Source organism: Lynx canadensis, chromosome B2 (genome assembly GCF_007474595.2).
Source record: "Lynx canadensis isolate LIC74 chromosome B2, mLynCan4.pri.v2, whole genome shotgun sequence".
Lineage (NCBI taxonomy): Eukaryota > Metazoa > Chordata > Mammalia > Carnivora > Felidae > Lynx > Lynx canadensis.
The window spans coordinates 12,412,339-12,435,115 of record NC_044307.1 but is presented as its reverse complement, the minus strand read 5'-3'; the positions used below and the strand labels follow the sequence as shown (position 1 = coordinate 12,435,115).

Genomic DNA, 22,777 nt, shown 5'->3' with positions numbered 1-22,777 from the left:
CTCATAAAGGGCTTTCTTTCACGCTCACGGGGGCTTCTTTGTGTTAAACTACAGCTTGGCAGTTCAGCTTCTGTAAAATCCTTTCAGAGGTATTAGTCAATGACTGATCATTTAATATAAAGGTGTCCTGAAATCTACAAGGACAATTTGGGGGAAAGTGATTGCAGGCTGGAGAGGGCAGGAAGATCATGACATCAACATTATTCTCACAGTTTTGACAGGAAAGAAAAATCAGCCAAAGATACAACAGAATACATAAACTTGAAACTAAAAGGAAATGTTTCTAGCCAGGGCCACAGTACAGTTTTAAACAGAAGGGGAAGACCATTAAACATGACTGCTAGTCACTAAATTTTAACTACACCAGTATCGGAATCTGAGCCTCAAGTGCAAAGCAGTTAAGAGCCGAAACAGTTTCCTACCATTGCAGGGGTGCATTGTGAGGGGGGAACAAAGTATTCTTTTTAATACAGCAGCACATCACCTTGACAATCTATGACAATCTTGCCCTGTCCTAGGCATTCTATTTCTGCTTTCTAACAGAACAGCATCAGTAACATCTGTGATCATATTCTGTCAGCTGCTCTGCTAAGAGCAGAATTTTTTACTTGGATATGGGTTGTACGCTTCCTAAGAAGGAGCATCTCTAAGACCAGGGTTTTTACCTTTTTGCGTTACAATATGATGCCACTAAGAACAGCTCTGTGCATGCATTACACCTACAAACAGATTTGCAATAGACAAAGTTTGTAATCTGCAAATTGGCTCCATGAACAAATAACTGACTCATCGGGTATTTGTAAAAGCAAATATAAAAATCCACAAATTATGTATGTCTATGTGTCGACAAACCATAAAATGCTCAGAACTTTTACTTTTACGTTAAGGCATGTTGTTTTGATGTGTCAGATTTTTCCCCTGTATGCGTGGAACACATACGCAAAAGGGAATTATAAACTTCAGCATTCTTTAACCTTTACAAACCAACACAGTAATTACATTGCAAGATATCTGACAACCCGGGGTAATACAAGAAAAGAATTCTTTCTTTCCCCTACTTCCTTTAAATCGTTCTCAATTTTTCTACAATTTACAGACTCCCTGCACAAAAGATTTTCATAGCCATGAATCCTACTAAAGATAAATTGGTAGATAAAATGAAATCACCATTCCAATTCACAAGAATAGTTGAGGCACCTCCCAAGGAAATGTTTCTCCAAACATACAGTATTAAATTTTAAGAGCAAGGCTATCATGAAAACGAATGCAGAGAAGAGTAAACATAAGTTAGCTTGACAAGCCCGTACTGATAAAGCACAGATAAATGTTATCTCTGGGTTACCAGCCCAGTACAAGCAGTCCTCAATTTATGAATGAGCTGTGTACAGAAAGTTCATTTGTAAGTCAGTTGGTTGGAACCCCAAACTCGTTTTCTCAGAGACGCAAAGTTTATAAATAGTGCTCGGTTTTGTAGGAAGGCAAACAAGAGCTATTAAGCCCGTGATGCAGACAAATTTCGGTACTGACAGCTCTCAAGCAAGCTGTTCCTGTGGCGGGCAGGGAACAGGAGGTACAGGAATCAAGAGCAGGTCGGGGAGAAGAAGGACATTTCTTCTTCTTGACCTGGAACTTCCTAAGTTTTTCTGGCATCTGCCTGCCTCTCTTATTTATTTATTTATTTATTTATTTATTTATTTATTTATGCATGCATGCATGCATGCATGCATGCATGCATGCTTTTAATGTTCATTTTTGAGAGAGAGAGAGAGAGACACACACACAGAGTGTGAGCTGGGGAGGGGCAGAGAGAGAGGGAGACACAGAATCCAAAGCAGGATCCAGGCTCCGAGCTGTCAGCACAGAGTCCGATGTGGGGCTCGAACCCATGAACTGTGAGATCATGACCTGAGCCAAAGTCGGACGCTTAACTGACTGAGTGACCCAGGTGCCCCTGCCTTCCTCTCTGTATAGACTTCCTCCCACCCCCCAACTTTGCCCCAACCCCCCATCTAAATACTTCATCCCAACCTATGTAATAGAGCACCGAAATAATTTTATATAGTTAACCCCAACCCCCCTTCCCCAAACTCCCCTTCTTGTTTTTTCTCATGTGACATCAAAAGCTTACCAATAGTTCAGTTCAGTAAACACCTGTTTCAGAGTTTGGTGGGAGATACAAGCTCCGGAGAGCAGAATGGGGCTACAACGCAGCCCTGAGGACAGAACACAGACACTGGGACATTTGGAAGGACTGAGATGATTTCAGGAATTCCTTTGGAATTTAGTTATGTTAATAGGACTCGGCTCCCAGATGGTGCAGTTCGAAGAACTTTGGCAGAAGCGGTTTCCTCACCAATCGGCACAGATAAAGCCCAGGATGGTGGTGAGGATGCCATCCTCTAGTGGCCGTGTTTAGAAGCTTCATCGTCTTTCCATGTGGGGCCACTCATGATTACTTGCTCTTTCCGCCCCCCCCGCCGCTGAAGATGACATCAGGGAATGTGTGTTCAGAGGAAGATGGTGTGAAGGATAAAGGGTCCTGGGGCACCTGGGTGGCTCAGTGGGTTAAGCGTCCATCCAACTTGGGCTCAGGTCATGATCTCACACATGGTTCACGAGTTCGAGCCCTGCATCGGGCTCTGTGCTGACAGCTCATTGCCTGGAGCCTGCTTCCGATTCTGTGTCTCCCTCTCTCTCTGTCCCTCCCCCCTCACACTCTGTCTCTCTCTCTCTTCCTCAAAAATAAGTAAACATTAAAAACATATGTAAAAAAAAAAAGGGTCCTGACACACCGACTCAGCAGGCCCCCGATTTTCCCAGGACAGGGGTGGGGTGTCCTGGAAATACCGGGTACTCAATGCAGGTATGCCCCCAGGGCACGGCTGGACCGGATGTAAAGGTTGACATCAGGCTCGAGAAGGTACCCAGCTGTGGCAGAGGCTGGTAAGTGTTCCACACACTTCCCTGACCTCCCAAGCATTTAGGTTGGCATTTCCCGGCATTCCCCGCGGTTAGGTGTGCCCACCTGACTAAATCTGGCCAAGGGAACATGAACGAGAGCATAACAAGCCTCCAGCGAGATCTTTCACTGCCTCACTTCCCCCACAACTGTTGGTCAAACTGGCTGCAGAGGAACCTTCTGGTCTCCCACTGACTTTAGGGAACGGCTGAGCCATAAGATGGAAAGACCCTGGGTCTGGGGATCATCGCCAGGTGGATGTCTCCACCCCCACCTGTGAACACCAGAAGTGAACTCTGACAAGCTGGGGTGTTGGAATGCCACATTCTTGCTCTCTGTGTCCTCTCTGCTTTGCTGCATCTCAGGAAAAGGTCCTTTATGTCGACCTACCCTGAAAAATCTACGCAGATGGTGTCTCTCTAAAATGAATGGCCCCACACTGCTGAGCTGTTTTAATGCTTCCAGTTTTCTACTTCCTTCACTGTGGTTGATATATTTAAAACATGAGAAACCCCTCTCCTTCCATCGAATCTACTTGGGGAACTGGGTAAGTAAACTAGTTACATCATTAAGCCTACTTTAAGTGCCCTGCTCAGCCAACCAGACTCTGGGCATCTCAGGGCCTCACCCACAGAGCCAAGAGCAGGATTTTTTTTTTTTTTATCAGTCATTTTTCTCTTTCCTAGGAAGTCTTTTTCCCATTATTTGCAGATTTCATGAGTAGGTTAGGGTCGCAAAAGCATGTGTACTGGGCAAGAAAACCAGGATCATGTTGTTGTCATGACAAAATTCACACAAGTGACAGCACTTGAAAGTTGTTAAAACAGCTTGCTGGCTTCATTCTCATTCATTTAACTTACTTTTAATGCGAAAGGGGAGATAATAGTGGAGACAGTGAAGAAAGGAAGGAATGTGTAACCACACCCACCTCTTGCTCTGTTAGGTCTCCCCCTTATTTCATTATTCAATGCCACAGGGGACGGCACAAACTCTAAATTCAGATCTAACCTTAAACAGATTTTGTTCATTCCTAAAACTTGGCTTTCTATGCTTGTTTCTTCCACAGCAATTATCTGGCACTTTCCACCCTCGTCTCTCTGTTGCATTTGTAAAAGGTCCACTAGATTACATGACCACGTGCTTCCCGTGCTTCCCGTGGGGCGTCCTAAAAAATAAAAGAGTCTCTCTCTGTCTCAAAAATAAATAAACGTTAAAAAAAAAATTAAAAAAAAAATAAAAGAACTAATCTGCATAACACGCGCCTAAAAACTCTGTGACAAAGGATAGTCCGGTAAGTTTCTCAATGCCTAAGGGGTTCTGCTGCGGGGTCACTGGGCTGAGGCTCTGTCTGCCTTCGCCTCACAACTTTCGAGAATAAGTCCGGAATGGTTCCCTGAGCTCAGCATATGACTCCCACTTCTGCCACCAAAGGACAACTGGACCCCCACCGTAGGAAATGCACTCTACTCAATTGCACCAGGCGCTCTGAGAAGGGGCTGGTGCAGACTGGCCTGTATTATATGGCGCTGTGGAAAGACTCACGGGGCAGGGTAAGCACCTGTACATGGAACCTTCCTATAGAACCATTACAATTTAACGCAATTCAATTTAGAGCTGCAATTACAATTTAGAACTATGTTCCCTATGAAAACAATACTGAAGTCGACACAAAGAACATAAAAAGGCCCTTTATCCTCCTAGTTTGCACGTATAGGCTTCCACAACGGGCCCACAGAGGGGACCTCGTGGTCACCTCGCAGAGTGCTCTGCCACTACCAGGGTCGACTCTATAAAAGACGAACTCCTTCTTACCTTACACACAAGATGTCTATTCGTATGAAGAGACACATTGCCATTTAAACCATGTCTTAAATACAGCGTAGGCCATTCACGTTTCACGGAGCGTTCTCGCCATTCAGAAGATACCTGCAGCTTAAGTTAATGTGCTGCAAAGGTGACACGGGATGCTTCGTTCTGGACCCGAATCAGAACCACCTCAATTCCACGCTTGCCAGGATACAAGTGACCTCCATTTACAGTTAACCGTAAAAGGGGTTAACTTTCTCTTTAGTTTCCTATTCTCAGTAAAATGTCTATTTAACCTGATCACTGATAGATACCAAAAAGGGGGTCAGTGCTCAGTTTTTAAGAAACATAACTGAAATGTCAACTGTGAGAGCAATGGACATTTTTGTATAGTCATTTTTGAGGTATGGGTGGAAATTTGTGAAGTCTCTGATGAACACAAAGGAATAAAGGATACAGAAACCCCGTCCCAAGAAACACGGAGAAGGGACAAGCCCAAGAGAAGAATAACATAGCCAAACCCGTCCAGGAGAACATTAAGGGTCTGCTCAATGGGCACCAGTATATAAAACAAGTCCCCAAGACATAGTGCCTGAAGAGCAGGAGCTCGAAACTTCAGCACACAAACTTAACTTTCCATTTTTTCTTCCGTCAAGTTCATTGTGCTTTTACGGTATTTTAGCTTTCGTATTTGGGACCGCTGGGACCCAGGGATCTCTATCTCGGCAGAGTTAAAAGAGTACGTGTGAGCTTTTCCTAAGTAGAATGGTGATTTACTAGAGAGAGTTTTTTGGTGAGTAGAGTCTGAACAGTAGGCTTGACATCTTTATTAAGCACAGAAAAGCGCCAACTTGAAAAATATCCTAACGCCATTCACGGCTGCTGCTAGGAAGATAGCAATCCCCTCCCTTCTTTTTAACTGGAGGACAGAGACCCCCCCCCCCCCCACGCCACCATATGTGGGTCTGAGCCGGTCATCTGTGAAGTCATTCAGTTCAGCTCAAGCCATGGGCTTTCCCGCTTGTGTTTCATAGGGACACATTGCATTTACACTCTTCTTCATCCTCCTTTACCTAGAATACAGAATGCCTCAACGTAGGCACTGAAATATCTGCTGAATGAATTATTTCAATTACGGACACCAGCGGCACCTGTCCTGTGAGCTTGACCCGGGAATCATCTTTGTGACTTCTCCCCCCTTGTGCCCCACATCCACCCATCACGACGTTCTATGAGTCTACCTCTTGACATGCTTTTAGATACGATGCCTGCTCCTCTTCTGATTCCCCACCCCTCCCACTCCAGGCCTCGGACGAATTGCTTCTCACGACGTATTTCTTTGTTGCTGCTATTTTTTCACTTCATTGTCATACACTTAACTCTGCAATCCAGCTAGATGTGGAGGGGAGTAAGGAAAAAACACGAAACCTGCTGAATTATATGCACGAGAGCACAAAGATTACAGGATATTTCGAGCAGGTGGGGGTGAGGGGGTGCTCTCCTGAGCCGCAGAAGAAACGGTCGGGTGGTTAAGATAAAACACAAGTTAGACTTTTTAGATCTGTTCAGTCAGCAATGGTGACCTTCTTGCTGGTCTTGCCGTCCCTGGACCCAAAGCCTTCCACAGCCTTCCACGAGATTCCTGCCCTCCCTCACCTTGCCAAAGACCACACGCTTACCATCCAACCACTCAGTCTTGGCAGCGCACACGAAAAACTGGGAACCGTTTGTGTTGGGTCCAGCATTTGCCGCGGACGAGATGCCAGGACCCGTGTGCTTCGGCATGAGATTCTCATCATCAAGTTTCTCCCCAGAGGCGGATTTGCTGCCAGTGCCATTATGGCGTGTGACGTCACCTCCCCGGCACGTAAATCCCAGAATAATCCTGTGAAGGCAGGAACCTTTATACCCAAATCCTTTCTCCCCTTGCTTTGTCTACAAACAGCTCGAAGGAGACGCCGCCCATAGGCTCCCCAGCCATGGCGATGGTGGAAACTACAGTGGAGTTGACCATCTCTGGGTGGCGGCTCCAGGGAGTCGCCATCTGCAAGGTCTCATTACCTATTTCTAACTCCTAACTCACCTGGCCTCCTCTTTCCCAAATCCCAGCCACCTGGATACCCTGTCACCGGTTTCCCATGTGTACTGTCTCATGGCGGCACTTTCTGGAGCAAGAACTTGGAACTCTGTGTCACCTCCCCGTCTGCCACATCTTCATGACCCTCTGCTCTGTCTTCCCCACAGGGGCCCAGCTTTCTTTCCTGCTGCTCTCCAGCAATGACACCCACATCCCTCGGCCAGCCTCTCCACCTACCCCACCCAGGTCGCCTGCGTCCCTCCCTCGAGCCTGTGTCCCTGCTCTCCCTGCTCCTGGACCCATCCCTGTGTGTCCCCCCTCCCCCCCGTCATCTCTACACCTCCTCTCAAGGCGCTTCTCCTATGAAACCTGTCCTGACCCCTGTGCCCCCAGCCATGCCCCCTTCTTCTCAGCGCTCAATGACCCTCACGTGCCCCCCCCCCACCACGGATTCTCGGTTGCACGCTGTCACCTATTCCGCAATTGCTTCTTGCGGATTGGTGTTGTGTCCTCAGCTAGATTTTCACAAAGATAAATTTAGATTTATAGACAGTTGCAAAAATAGTACACACTTGCCTTGTCCCTAACACTAGGCGTTCCTTTATGTTCAAGTCTTACATAATCATAGGATATTAAACGTGGTCAACACTACCAACCAAATCACAGAATTTATGACGATGTCACCAGTTTTCCACTCATGTCCTTTTTGTGTCTCAGGAACCAATCTAGGCTTTCACATGACATGGACACATCCTGTCTCTTGGGTCTCCTTTCACCTGTACAGCTCCTCAACCCTTCCTTATCGTTAAGACCATGACACTTCCGGAGAGTACTCGTCAGCTGTTTTCTAGAATGTCCTTCGACTGGGTTGGATATTTTCTCTTGAGGAGAGTGGGATTACACATGACTGGGAAGAACACCACGGCAGTCGCCTGAGGCGGGGGGGCCTTCTCAGCATTTCCTGTGAAGGGGCATACAATGTCAAATATGGTTTCCTGGTAATGCTAACCCTGATCGCTCAGTGGAGGCATGTCTGTGAGGATTCTCCAGGTAGAGAGACCTATTCCTTTTTGTAATTACTAAATGTTTTGGAGGGAGATACTTTAAAATGCTACAAGTATCCCGTTTCTGCTTAATCTTTTGCCCACCAATCCTAGCATCCATCCATGGAACTTTCCTGTGGCATTTACTGCGAGGAGTTCTAATGATGCCTCTCATGTATTTATTTATTAACTTGAATTCTTTTGTAAGGAGAATTCTTTTGCCTCACTTATTTATTCATTCAATTATTTATTGATATCACTATGGACTCATGGGTTCTTCTTTGGGGTTGTAATCCAATATGATTTCCTCACTCAGGCTGTCCTAACCCTCAGCCAGATTTTTATACGACATCAGAGCAGATTTGGCCATGTCTTATACTTCTTTCACATTCCCTTGGGTCTAAGACAATGCTAGGTAGGTGTCAGATTCAGTGACTGACTGATTGAGTGACTGACTCATTCATTCATTCGACAAGTAATGTTCAGGGCCTTGCCTTCTGTGCTAGAGCTACAACAAATAAAACAATTTCTTCTCTCAAGCGGTTTACAGTCTAGTGAACAGGGACTCGTAGGTGTTCACACGAGTGAGCACCTACGAGTCCCTCACTCGTAGGTGAACACCTACGAGTCCCTGATAAAAAGTATTTGGAGGAGTAAAGCAATAGCTCAAATGGGAATATGGTAAACTCTACCTGGAGAAAGAAGTCGACGGTGAGAGACAGGCAGAAAAAACTTTAAAAAAAAAACAGGATTCAAGGGGCGTGCCTGGGTGGCTCAGTCAGTTAAACATCCGACCTCAGCTCGGGTCACGATCTCACGGTTCGTGAGTTCGAGCCCCGCGTCGGGCTCTGTGGTGACAGCTCAGAGCCTGGAGCCAGCTTCTGCTTCTGTGTCTCCCTCTCTCTCTTCCCACCCCCACCCCCGGCTCACTCGCTCGCATGCTCGCTCTCTCTCAAAAATAAGCATTAAAAAAAAGAAAAAAAGAAGAAGAAAAACAGTATTCTGCTCACTCTATAAAAGCAAGTGTGCACATAAAATATCTAAAGACAAATACTGTAACACAGTTAGCAGGTGTAGGCTGCCCCTGCGTCTTCTAGACTAATTCTTAAAATCAAGCCTCAAGGGCACGCTTTTTAGGAAGATTTAATGTAGTAAACACAGACTCTTTATATAGCGACTATGTGCTTTCCTAGGAAAATTGGAAAGAGCTAAAGTAAAAAAGTCTGAGGAGCCATTTGTCTTAATCCAGTTTCCAAATCCAATTTCATAGTTTTTATGCCTTCACAGGGAATCATGAAGAATACGTAAGAAGCACCATCGATCAAAGATGGGCTCCCGAAGTTTCTTCACTTAATTCGATTTTCTCGTGCCGCTCCTCCTGTATTTCCCGAACAAAGCGCTTCTTTTCTGCGTGTGATAGTTCAGACCTGCGAATGTCCTCGGGAATAATAAACCAACAATCAGGGCACGTTTTCTGCCGCAGAGAGCACACTCTGTAACATTCTTCATCCAAAGCATTTTGAACTCCAAGCCAGCAGGGCTACAACACGAAAATACCCGGCCGGTATTCCAAGAGCTGCCAACAATAGAGAATTTGTATCTTTCGACACTTACTGACACTTAAACCTGTTAATAGGTGACTCCTACCATTGTTCTAAATGATGAACAGGCAAAGACTCTCCCCGCACACCCAATGTTAGTTGCATCGTGCACTTGGGTTGCAACAGTAAAGGCTGCCGGAAGGCATTTTACTTTCACGGTTTCCCGTCACCCTTTCTCATTATCGTCAACGTGTCCTCTCCGTGTTAGGATGTACAGAGCAGAGGCGCACGTGTGTTGTGTCTGTGGCTATCCCCACAAATGCACGCATATTCACGGATGCACACACAAATATGCTCGGATGCATACAGACGGATCCCCGCGCTCACATCCACGCAGAAATCGAGCTTGCTCCCCTGACTGCCACGCATGTCACACACACACAGCATCCAGGTCCAATGGTCTTCCTTCTGTTACCTTTGGGAGGGGATTAAGATAAAAAGCTAAAATAAAAAAATAAATAAAAAAAAAGAAAAAAGAAAAAGAAAAGGAAAGCCAAGTAGACACTTCATGGAGTCTGTGATGAAGACACAGAAACCAATGAAGACAGATGGGCTGCTGGCGGCATAAAGGAAAGTTCGGCACGTCAGCCCACACTCTGCAGGGATTTACCCAGCCTAACCTTCTCCGTTTCGAGCCTTCATCCTTCAGCGTCCTACTTATCTTCCTCTTGCAGTTAGCCCACCGACCCCATTCCCGTCTCTACCTGGACCTCCCGCAATGGGGACTATTTTTTTTTTAATTTTTTTTTTTTTTTGGTAACCTTCATTTATTTTTGAGAGAGAGACAGAGTATGAGTGGGGGAGGACGGAGAGAGAGGGAGACTCGGAATCCGCAGCAGGCTCCAGGCTCCGAGCTGTCAGCACGGAGCCCGACGCGGGGCTCGAACTCACGAACAGTGAGATCACGACCTGAGCCGAAGTCGGACGCTCAACTGACTGAGCCACCCAGGTGCCCAGAATTCTTTCTCTTTACTCTGTCATTCGAGGTTTCCTCAGAGAAAACATTTACTGTACAATCACGCGGTGGAAAAGCTCAGTGGAGAGTGGATGGCTCTCTTACGGAACTCACTGGAAAATTCTTGGAAAAATCCCATAGACACAGAAGAATTTCTGGGCCAGAAAAATGAGGAGCAGAAAATATAATTCATGAATATATTTAAATTTTTACCCAATAAAATCTGCCTGTCCGTGACTGGCTCTCGAGGGTTATTCTCCCAGGGGATCAGGCCCCCGGAGTCTTCTCCACACTGTCAGCACAGAGCACATTTACTGTCATAGCACGGGGAGGGCTTCAGAGTTCACAAAACATTTTCTTTTTTTTCTTTTCTTTTTTTTTTTTTTTCACAAAACATTTTCTATGCACCACCTCACTTGATCTTGACCATACCCCGTTAGATACAATTATCTCCATTTCATAGATTACCAAAAAAAAAAAAAAAAAAAAAAAAAAAAAACCCTCTGATTTTAAGTGATTTCCCTGTGGTCACAGAGTTAATAAGTTGCACAACTGAATTTCAAAACCAGAATTTCTGATGCAAAACCTCCTTTTTTTTTCCCCAAGGCATGAATTTTATTTAATTGTCCTTGAATTCATTGGTTCCATTTTTATATACTCTGCTCATTGCCTAAAGACTGTATTTGTTTCGAAATGAAACTAATCCTTTAAGTCCTATTTTTCTTTTTCTTTTTTTAATTTTTTATAAAGTTTATTTACTCTGAGAGAGAGAAAGCACGAGTGGGTAAGGGGCAGAGAGAGGAGAGAGCAAAGATTCCAAGCAGGCTCCGCACCAGCAGCGTGGAGCCCGACACGGGCCCTGAACCCACAAAGCATCATCGCGTAGCCCCTATATTTCTTTTTAAAGGTCTCTCTTTTCTGGTTAAAGTAAAATGCCCACGTTCCTTTAGCACCTGCTTCCTTTACCCCCGGAACCTCCCTTTTGAGAGATCTGAGGTCCTATTATCTAATGATCTGATTATTTCTGGGTTGACAAACCTTTGCTTTTTAAATCATTATTATCCTTGCACACACTGCCCAGTATTTTTCAATTTGACCACTGCTACTCCCATGTTCTTACTCTAATAGTTCTCAGAAAGGTTACTTCCACCCCAGAAAATCTAAAGAGCTCTACATTTTTATTCACCTGCCTTTGTGTATCATGCACATTTCTTGAATTTTCCTTCCCGGCCACTGTTGTTCTAAAGACCCTTGAACTAAACAGAAGGGTTGTCTGGTCCTGCCAGTTGACCCTTCCTGAGCCATTCAAAACGTGCCTTAACGGAAGGGCTTCTCAGCATAGTTCGTTCTGATGTCATAAATACTGAACATGATATAATCCTACACGGGAGGCAAAAGTAGTTCTAAGCAGACAGATCTATTTACGTGCCAACACAGCCTGATAATTAGACCACTAGGGAAAGAGAGCCAGAAAATCCCGACACGACAGCTTAATGGGACACCGGACAAGACCCCTCTTCGATGTGCGTGTAGGAAATTCTTCACTGAGGTCAGCACAGCGCTTCCGGTGCTACGGTCCGCGCTGTCTCGACCGCAGAGATGCTCGGATTCCGGGCGTACCACCCCTCCCTTCTTGCCACCCAACTCCACTCTCCTGCTGTTTTAATTGGATTATTTTGGAATCTGCTATTTCTGTCTCACTCCCTTCCCCAAACTGTCATATAAGTGCCGCAGCCTGACTATTACTCAGCTGCCAAATTTCATTCCAGAGATGGCTGTATTTCAGCGGTAAGTGATGTCCCGCTGTGCCGTCTGAACACTAGCTTAAGGGGTTAAGCATGTGGGGGGGGGTGCCTTTGTGTAGGAAAGGGGGTGCTTGGTTTTATTCTGTCTTGCCGTCATGAGTGGAGGAGCAGGTTATCAGCTCCCCCTGAGCAAGGAGGGGGGAACACACCAGAAAACACTTGAGGCACATATTCAAGTGCACTAAGACATAAAAGATATAGACAATGACTTACAGGTTCTTTTCTACAGGGTCTTCAAAGCCTTAAAATATCTGGAATGTAAGATGATCATTTTTAGAAGGGAGGAAGAAGCCTCAAAGAGTAACCCATTCACGTTACAGATATAAAACTGGGAGGCACAGAGTAAGTGGGTACTTGGTTCAAAGTCCTCCCGGTCCCAAGGCCAAGGACGTTCTAACTGGACTTAGGTTCATCCACAGAAACACTCGGAGGATCACATCTCTGCCCGTGGGACCAAAGACAGCCCCGGTTTCTAAAGCTTGGGATATCAGCACTAAATTTCTTATTCTGTTTGGTTAACATTTATTTGTTTCAGAGACTCAGGATCAAAGTTGATCTCTACCAGCAAGAACCCAGAGTGTAAAACAGAGGGAGAAACAGAGTAGAAATAGTAGCAGTAAATAGTTCCGGGCCAGGAAATGTGGAAAGGTTTGTATGTATATAATCTTCACAGGGACGTGCTGTCCTCACTTTAAAGGAAAGAAAAATGGGGGAGAGAGAAGACAGAGTCTTTTTGAAGAGAAAACAGGAGGGACCACATATAGCTGCCAAGTCATAAAAACTACCTTCCCAAATTTTACTAAAACATTTATGAAAACCTAAATAAATGTCATTGATACATTGCTCATTTAATCTAAAGAGATGACCTTTCTAGATACTGCTTGGTACATAGGGGCATGAGTCTGTTGTTTATTACTAACTCAAACAAAAAAGTACATCACTCCCAAGAAGCTCTATAATTTCCAAATCTTACAATCATAATGGTTCTTTCAATAGTCAATGGTTCACTGTTTGGACACGGGCAAAATGAAAGGCATTAGGATTTGGAGGGGGTCTTGAGTCAGGGAGGAAAGGGGACTAGGGGAATCTTCATGCCTCCTTCCACCTCCAAATCCTGCAACATCAGAAGCTGTGATAGTGAACATTCTAGAATTTAGAAAACATATCTAAATGCTTCATCTCATTTGATAAACTCTAAGAGGAAAAAAAACAGACAGTACTCTGAAAAGTACCCCAGAATACTGACACTTTGAGATTTCTACTATTCATTGCTTACACGTGGGACATAACAGTTTGCCAACAATATGGAGAGCAGCATCGTGTATCAGAGGGGAGGGAATCCTGCAGCATTTCACCCGAGGGTCCCAAAAGACAACATGGCGGGCTTTGGTGTCAACCATTTTCTAACGTGTTTTACTCCGTCAGATGACACAATATTCTACCTTACTTCATGAGGTAAAAGAACTATGTGATTGCACACTGACACAGTAAATCACATTATTTATAAGGCTTTCAAAGAATAAAGTGCTTTATACAGAAGTCTGGTAAATTGTTTCAGAAACTCTAATATACTCCAAAATCGTTTTGAAAAGCTATGCCTACATCTAAAACACTATGTACTCTTGAGTCTTTGTCTCTACGTTTTTCATTTTGCCATGAAACACATCATTAAGTGTTTCAAAATAATACCTTCCCCCAAACTGGCTATGAATTATGGAGGCTTTTTTTTTCAGGAACTGGAGTGGAAAAGGGAAGAACATATTTATGCTGAAAGATAAGTGTTGAGGAGATCTCTATTGTAAATATTTAATGACTATCAATAGGGTTTTCTTAACCATGGAAATGTGCATTACAAAACCCAGAATGCACAGTATATGCCTGTGTGGGGTGGCTGGGTGGGTTGGGTTGGGGCGTGGGATAAACAATTGAATTGGGCTTGTCAGAGAAAGAAAAAGCTTTGAGGTAAAGTGTAAGGTAGAGCCCCAGAAGACAGCAGTTGACCAGGGAAAGACCAAATAGAGAAAAAGCCTCCCCCCTGCCCCACGAGAGTCAACCCAAAGCTAGAAATGTAGCCATTACCAAAGCCACGTTGCGGGCCAAAGAAGACAAAAGAAATCTCTGAGTGGATTTTATTTCTTAAGAGACCACAAAAGCACCCACGAATGGAGGGAAGAAGGTAAAAAGAACCATAATCCCACAAACAAGCAGAGGGGAAGAGCACCAAGTCCTGGGGAGGCCAAGGTGGGACAACTGACGTGGAACTTAAATCTGTTTAAAGTTAATAACGTGAAGTTAATTATGCTTGTGCGCAGAAGGTAGAGTTCATTATATACTCAGTCTCACCCTGTAACATGAATTATGGTGGATACGGCCAGAAAAAGGAGGTGGTTAGTCAAAGTTAGAGTAAGGTAAGCAGGTGCGGGTAAGGCAACCATTCTTCCTTGGGGTGGTGGCTGAACAAAGAAAGTTCCGCCATATAGCAGGAGCCAGCCACTCTGCCATCTGACAGGTTTATACAGTGACAGACTAAGGCACATCCGTTTCACAATTGCTTACAACATGGTCTGCCACTAGCGGGCGCTATTTAGACTACCTACCCTAAGGGGTCAATCGTTGCCTGAATTTCGCTGGCCCTGACCGTGGGCACTCAAGCAGGGTTCTAGAGCTGCCTCCTCTCCTCACCATCTTCCTTCCCAATCTGGCCCCACTGTCCATAACCACAACCTCACTGCCAGTTGCTGACTGCTTTCTGGTTCTTTCTGCCTTCCGGATCGATGGGTCTTTCTCCACCGGTTTCTCTCATTTCAGATGCACTCTACGCTTTCTTTGAGAATGGCCCAGTTCAGCTCTGTGTTCACTCAAACTAGGTTATGATGCTCTCGACTGATCCTCCCTTAGAAATGTGAACTCCCTTCGGGCAGGCCTCATGGCTTGTCTGTTCCATTCCATGTCCCCAAAGCTTAGAACCTTACTCGTTCATACCAGCCCTCCCCAAAGAGGTATTTGCTAATGAATAAATTAGCAATGAGTGATACATGAATTAGTCATGAGTGGTACACGACTGAATGGGGTTAGAAGTCAAAGACATCGTCTCGGTTTCTTGCGATTCAAACACTGTGCTGTCGCCCCGCACTGGCAGAGCCCTGAGGCACCCCACAGGCCCTGGGGGGACTGTACGGATGGAGTTTGCAATGGCGATTTGGCCTGGCCTTGCAGATAGGTTTTCTACGTGATTGCAAACATGGTGTGGTTATGGAGACCATCAAAAATGGCGGGACCACAGGGGCGAGGCTATGGCACAGTTACATGTGGTTAAACATCCCCCCGCTCGTCTGCCTCCCTAGAGACAGCCATTCTGGTAAGCCCTTGGCCATCAACAGGCCTGCACTTGTGCACACCGGCAGAAGAACTGTTTCCTCCTCTCTGTTTGAGTCCCTGTTGATTCTGTAGTTTAGGAGGAACGGGAGCGCTGTCCAAATACCAAACGCTCCATATGTTTACCTAATTGCCGTTCTCACCACCGTGAACGTGCAGCCGTCCTACCTACACTCATGAAGCGCCTCCCTGGAGTCTGGCAGGACATTATGAATTCTTTTCCTGACCTATATTTACCGACACAATTGTTGTCCTCTCTCCCTTTGCGAACTTCCTAATTTTGTCGAGATGCCATATGTCTGTGTATAAATGCAAGTTTAACTCTCTTCTTCACTCTTATCATCATTTATGGGAGGAGAATTTGTGAGCCATTAAAGAGGACTTCTTAAGCTAGACTGTCTTAATTCGGAATTCAGATGGTCCTCCTTCTATTGAAAACGACAGAGCTGCTCAAATTAAGACTGCCCACGTGGGCCAAAGCAAAGGTGACGTCTGTACACACAGGAGCCGCAAGGATAGGCGGTGAAACGCATTCGCCGAAGCCAGTCAAGTTGCCTGGCGTCTGTCTCCTTAACGCCAAATAATCCTTGGCCTCTTTTTACTTCTATGTTTCAACCGTCTGATGCACCTCAAGGATGGAGGGGTCTCACAACTGAACGGTTTTCCCTCCTGTGTTTATGCGGGATGAAGCATAGGTTTCCTGAGAGCTGGTGGTCTCTCATTCTACCCCCTCTTTCATTGAATTAGGGAAAGGAAGCTTATTTAAAGGGGGAAATAGATGAGGCTGGGAGGTTGTGCACGGAGCCAGACAGTTGGAGACTCTCCGTGTGCAGCTCAAAGGGGCCAGGAAGCCTGCCGGAGGCGAGGTGCTCACTGTAGCTCAGAAGCAAGGCAACAAGCAGCTGGGAGAAGGTTCTGGTCTCACGCAAGGGCTGTTCCTTTTTTTTTTTTAAGTATAATTTATTGTCAGATTGGTTTCCCTATAGCACCCAGTGCTCCTCCCAACAGGTGCCCTCCTCAACGCCCATCACCCATTTCCCCCTCTCCCCCACTCCCTATCAACCCTCAGTTTGTTCTCGGTCCTTATGAGTGTCTTATGATTTGCCTCCCTCCTTCTCTAACTTTTTTTTCCCCTTCCCTTCCCCCATGGTCTTCTGTTAAGTTTCTCAGGATCCACATATGAATGAAAACATACGGTATGTCTTTCTCTACCTGACTTCTTTCGCTTAGCATAATACCCTCCAGTTCCATCCACGTTGCTGCAAACGGCCAGATTTCATTCTTTCTCATACGCAAGGGCTGTTCCAAGGGTCCCACTGGCCAGGTGACACGGATGGATGTCACAGCTCCGTGGTAAATGGGTCTCTGGCTTACAGCTTTCAGTCAGTTCCTCCGAGACTGGGATTACCCCATTAATTCAAATTAAGGCCATTCAGAAATATACTAAAGTTTTTTGGGGGCAGGGAGGATATCAGAGAAGGATGAAAAGAAAGAGGAAGAAAAACAATAATTTTACAAGCCTGGATGACACTATTGGTTAAGTGTCATATTTTGCTTTCTTTTTACTTCTACCATGACCATTTTCTGCTATCATTAAATATTGTTTTCTAACAGGCTTTTTTAAGTTTACGTTTTTATTTTGAGAGAGAGAGAGAGCATGAGTTGGGGAGGGGCAGAGAGAGAGGAAGAGAGAGAATCCCAAGTAGGCTCCGTGCTGTCAGCACAGAGCCGACCTGGGCTCAATCTCATGAACCGTGAGATCATGACCTGAGCCGAAATCAAGAGTCAGATACTTAGCCGACTGAGCCACCCAGGAGCCCCTTGAAACAGGATTTTTAACCATTTTCAACATTTCACATATATTTTGTTGCAACACCACCCTCTGGCATGGGTGCTATCGCTATCTACATTTTATAACCTTAGACACTCGAGATGTAAGGTAACTTGCTCAACGTTACGCCTCAACAAAATAGCAAAGCTGGACTATGAACCCAAGCAGTCCGGAGCCTACATACGGTCTTTTCTACCATGATCTACAACCTCTGAATCATATGGAGCTAGCATAATTATATTCAGTCATGCTCCCAATGTTGGACATGTGTATGTATTTAATTTGAGTCTAATTTCTGGTCCATGTTTAATGTGGACCATTCATTAGTTTTTCTCAAGAATGGAAAAACGAAGTTTCCCATTGAAACAGTATTGTTCTCCAGCGATATCATGGCTGTTGAAAACTACTTGGCCAAAGAGAAGAGGAAAACTTAAAATTCCGTACGACCCTTCCATGCCGTCTTGGTTTAAGCATTATTTCTCAACTGTCAAAAACCGGTACGTTTTAAACATGCTGCTGTCCACGGGAGAAAAGTTCTTCAAAATAGTATGACTTACAAATTTACAAATCAATGCCTCCCTACAAAAAAAAAAAAATAACAACACATGGAAATACCATTTCTCATCATCATTTGGCAAGACTCTCTGTTTTCAACATTTTCAGCATTGGCAAAGTTGTATGGAAACAGGTACTTTCATATGCTGCCTCTGGAAATATAAACTGGTATGATTTTATTGGAAAGTCATTTGGCAACACGTATCAAAAGGTCTTAATACTTGGAACACTTTTAAGCTCTGAAATTTACTGGTAAGGGAGTATCCTAAGGAAGCCACTAGGAATGGCAACGAATATAAAGCTATAAGAACATTCTTGGTCGCCTAAGAGCCGAAAAAGAAAACCATAAACCCTAAATGTCCGGTGACCAATTAGATATATTTTAGGATATGTATTCAACGGTACACGATATAACATTATAATACTATATAAACGCTAAAAATCGGGCTGTAGATATATATCTGTTGGTATGAAAAGACGTGCATTATTCCACTTTTAAGAGGAACAGAAAGGTTAGGTAACAGCACATACTGTAGTGTTCCTGACTACCATCCAATGGTAGTCTCTCTAGCTGAATTTATGCACACCATCATCAGAAATACCTCTTTCTTACCAGTGCCTTACCATCCATCCTAATCAGTGATCTCAAAATAATTAGAAGCCGTTTTCTCTCCCACAAAAGAGCGAGGGTTCCGTTTTTGTAAGACACAGAAAGAGTCAACAGGTGGCGACTATGTGAATCTACAGGGATTTTACATTTACATGGTGTGTTTCCGTGTCCCTGAGAACAGACAGCCAGACCTCCCCGCCACCATCTTGGGGGCCTGACAATTAAGCGATAGTTATTACGGGGGACGGACTGTGGAGGTTTTACCTGTAACATGTGCTTTCATCACAATGGAGAAACATAAGCAGTCAGTTCTTTCCCAGCAGATCTTTCTGCGCAGATTCTGCCTGAGTAGCAACAGTGGCAGTAGAGAAAGTCACTGGAAAATGCCTAGACCTGTAATTATAAACACAATTTCCCACTGAGTTAGGCAGCTCTCTGTGTCCTTCATTCACATCAGATGAAGTCACAGAAAAGAGAAACACAGGTGCACAATCTCTCCCCCCGCCCCCCCCCCACACACCTCTTATGGCAAAATGTCAAAAACTCAGCAAGCAGACCCATAGTAGGTCCGCATCTCCAGGGATGAGAGGATTCCGGCCAGGGGTTGTCACCCAGCACCCCATCTTCTAACCTCGGGGATGTCACCATCAAGATGATGTGGCTCCTTCCCTTCCTTCCCTGACTAATGATTCCAAAACTTCAGAGAAATTAAAAAACAAAAAAATAGTTCTCCAGAAAATGTCAGAACCATGACTGAATTGGATGGTTCCCTAAGATTCCTTCCAGACACAAAGTGAAGCGAATTCAGTACCTGTTTTCACCATAAGAGCCTGACTTCCACTTTTGCAAGGAGAAGTGTCTCTCTGTTGATGATTCAGGGGCCGCATGGTAGTGGTGATAAAATTCAAAGTCATCGCTAACATTCATTGAACACTCCCCAAGTTCTTGGCGTTATGCACACTACCCCACTCTATGGCACCCTTCCAAGTGGCCACCAATCATTATCATCTCTGTTATTGACAAGAAACCTGACGGTTTCTACAGCTAGTAGATATTACAGCTAGGATTTAAGCCACTAGTGTTCACAGAAGCCATGCTTATGATTACAGTGCTATACCATATCTCCAAAACTGATCTTGCTATCAACATTCCTGTGTTTATCACAAAAAAATTGAATATCAAATCATCACCCTATTTTCCCCAGAGCTGGTATGTTATGTAGGTCTCAGCATCACTAACTCTTCTCGGACGTGGCTGCCCCATCCATTCTAACTCCCAAGATAAATTAAAATCAATATGTTCCTATTTCAATCAAGAGCAAATGTATAGTTATTTCGGTAAATTAAAAATGCCATCTAATCCCAAATCCAGATGCCGAACCACAAAGGAAAAACCTAAAATCCAAAGTCCTCCCTAAACTGGCTACATTTTATTGGAAAGAAGACAGATTAATAAAAGCTGTCTCAGATTAATTAAAATCTCAGATTAATAAAATCAAGAGCCATATGTGAATCCCTAATTTAAGACATGGAAGACGGGGCGCCTGGGTGGCTCAGTCGGTTAAGCGTCCGACTGCAACTCAGGTCATGATCTCATGGTCTGTGAGTTCCAGCCCCGCGTTGGGCTCTGTGCCGACAGCCCGGAGCCTGGAGCCTGCTTGGGATTCTGTGTCTCCCTCTCTCTCTGCCCCTCCCACATTCATGCTCTCTCTCTCTCTCAAAAACAAAAACAATCTTCAAGTCATGGAAGTAAAGAGAGAAATTTCTATACATTATAATATGCCTATGGGTTGGTTTAAAAAAATACTTAAAACATTTTTAGCTACTTACAGATTCTATCTACTACAAGTTTTAAAATCATTGCAACACAGAATAGATTGGAGCATATCAAGAAAGCAGCAAAGTTATTTATGGGTCCTACGTGAATTTCCCTTTCGGACATGTGTATATATACACACAGGTTTTATTTGCACTATTCTGGTTATGCCTCTGTGCTTCGTGCATGCCGCTACCTTTGCTTAGCAAAGGCCATTTGCCGACTAGAAAATGCCAACTCATTCTTCAAGACCAACTTCAAACCTCCATTTCTTGTGATGTCCACTCCCCCCAGCCTGTTTTCTGGAAATCCAAGCAACAGATTCTACCCTCTCCTATTGTCTTAGCTCAGCAATGGGCTACATCTTCCTCTCCCAAATGATGCCCCACAAGCAACTACCCAGTCATGGATTCCACCATCAGCACATACCCTCCTGCCTCTCCCCTATACCACCATCACTGTTCTAGGCCACCAACCAGCACAGCTCATCGGGACTACTGCACTGGTCTCCCTGCCCCTACTCCTGCCACCCACCCTGCAGCCCATTCTCCTACCTAAAGCAAGGCAGTGGCTTTCCACTGAGCCGGATTCTTAGTGTGGCCCAGTATGGTCCAGTCCTCGTGTTCCAGCCTGCACTCCAGCTTTTCCAGCCTACTTTTAATTCTCTAAAAGCACTTTGCTCTCCTAGGCCTCAGGGCCTTTGCACATGATCTCCTCTTTTCTCCGAGTCACCCTCTTCAGATCACCTTGTATTCTTTTCCCCTTCAGATCTCAGCTCAGACCTCCTCCTCACGGAGAAGCCTTTCTGGCCTCCATGGCCAGGTCACTACCTCCTACCACACGCTTTGACAGAAGCACTGTCCCTTTATATACCAGTCAGCTGGGTTTTTTTAAGTTTATTTTATTTATTTTGAGAGAAGGAGAGAGAGAGTGTGTGTGAGCAGGAGAGGGGCAGAGAGAGAAGGAGCGAGAGAAAATCCTAAGCAGGCTCCGCGATGTCAGCACAGAGCTTGAACCCACGAACCATGAGATCGTGACCTGAGCCGAAATCACGAGTCGAGCTCAACTCCAACTGAGTCACCCACGTGCTCCTATATGTCACCTTTATAATTTTACTTTTTTTTTTCTAGATTTGTTGATTATTGCTTGTTTCTCCCACCTACTAGTAAGCTCTAGGAAAGGAAAACTGTGTACACTCTTGTCTATCCTTTTATCCTCTGTATTCAACACATGCTTGGCACATTATAGACACTCAGTAGAAATCTGCTGAATGAATAAATGAGAAAAGGAAGGAGGAAGGGAGAGAAGAATAACATCCCTTAATAGTGTTTGCTGAATTAATTTGCTGATGGCATTTCAAGACACAGAATGGAAGGCCTGCCTTCCTTTGGACAGCATGCCAGGCTCCTTGTGATCCTCCCCGGCCAGCTGTGTCACACCTCCAGTCACCCTGGCCACTCAGCACTTCTGAATCCTTGTGGCCTCCTGACCTGACCAGCCCTGCCTTGCTCCTGGCTCCTGTCCACACCCTGGTCCCATCTGTCCCCTCTGCACATCATCTTTCTAAACTCATTCTTCAGGTCTCAGAGACAGGACTCCTTTCTGTGAAGACCTCTCTAATACTTTGGGAAGCCGGTGCCCTCTTTCCCCATTTTTCTGCAACACCCTGGACCTTTCCCTATCAAGGCAATGGTCACATTTCCTTGTACTTGTATCTTAAATGAGCCCACTTCTCCCAATACACTGAAAGTCCCTTAAAGGTAAGGGAGGGGTGTTACCTCATCAACCATCTCCAGAGATTAGCACAGCAGCCTATAACACACAGTCTATAAATCAATATTTGTTGAATGAACACACACACACACACACACACACACACACACACACATACACACATAGCTATTATATATGTGTACAAATTTCATATGTGTAAAGCTTCAGAGTTGAATATTTGAAATATATTATTATTATTATTATCATTATTATTTTAAGGTTTATTTATTTTTGAGAGATAGAGAGAGACAGAGCATGAACAGGGGAGGGGCCAAGAGAGGTGGAGTCAGAATCTCAAGCAGACTCCAGGCTCTGAGCTGTCAGCACAGAGCCTGACGTGGGGCTCGAACTTGCAAATCAGATCATGACTCATGAGATCGTGATCTGAGCCGAAGTTGGATGCTTAACTGACTGAGCCACCCAGGCACCCCTGAAATACATTATTAATATAGTATATTTTAATTATTATTCAATGCCGTGAGACACAATGGTTATCACTTCATCTGTAAAGTGGACATAGGGACACACTCCTGTAACTGAGCAGTTGGGGCAAGTGAATGGAGTAAGTGAAA

At 44.8% G+C, this 22,777-nt stretch overlaps 1 protein-coding gene and 1 pseudogene across 8 annotated transcripts in view; both read right to left on the bottom strand.

Annotated features, from left to right (window-relative positions):
* ATXN1 (ataxin 1) overlaps positions 1–22,777 on the bottom strand; it is a 396,156-nt gene that overhangs the window by 215,437 nt on the left and 157,942 nt on the right. For all 8 annotated transcript variants that reach the window (XM_030314798.1, XM_030314795.1, XM_030314794.1 and 5 more), the window contains one exon: positions 18,882–19,010. The gene's annotated coding sequence lies outside the window, so the exon portion shown is untranslated. The remainder of the gene's footprint in view (positions 1–18,881; positions 19,011–22,777) is intronic.
* LOC115513565 lies at positions 5,177–21,881 on the bottom strand (annotated as a pseudogene).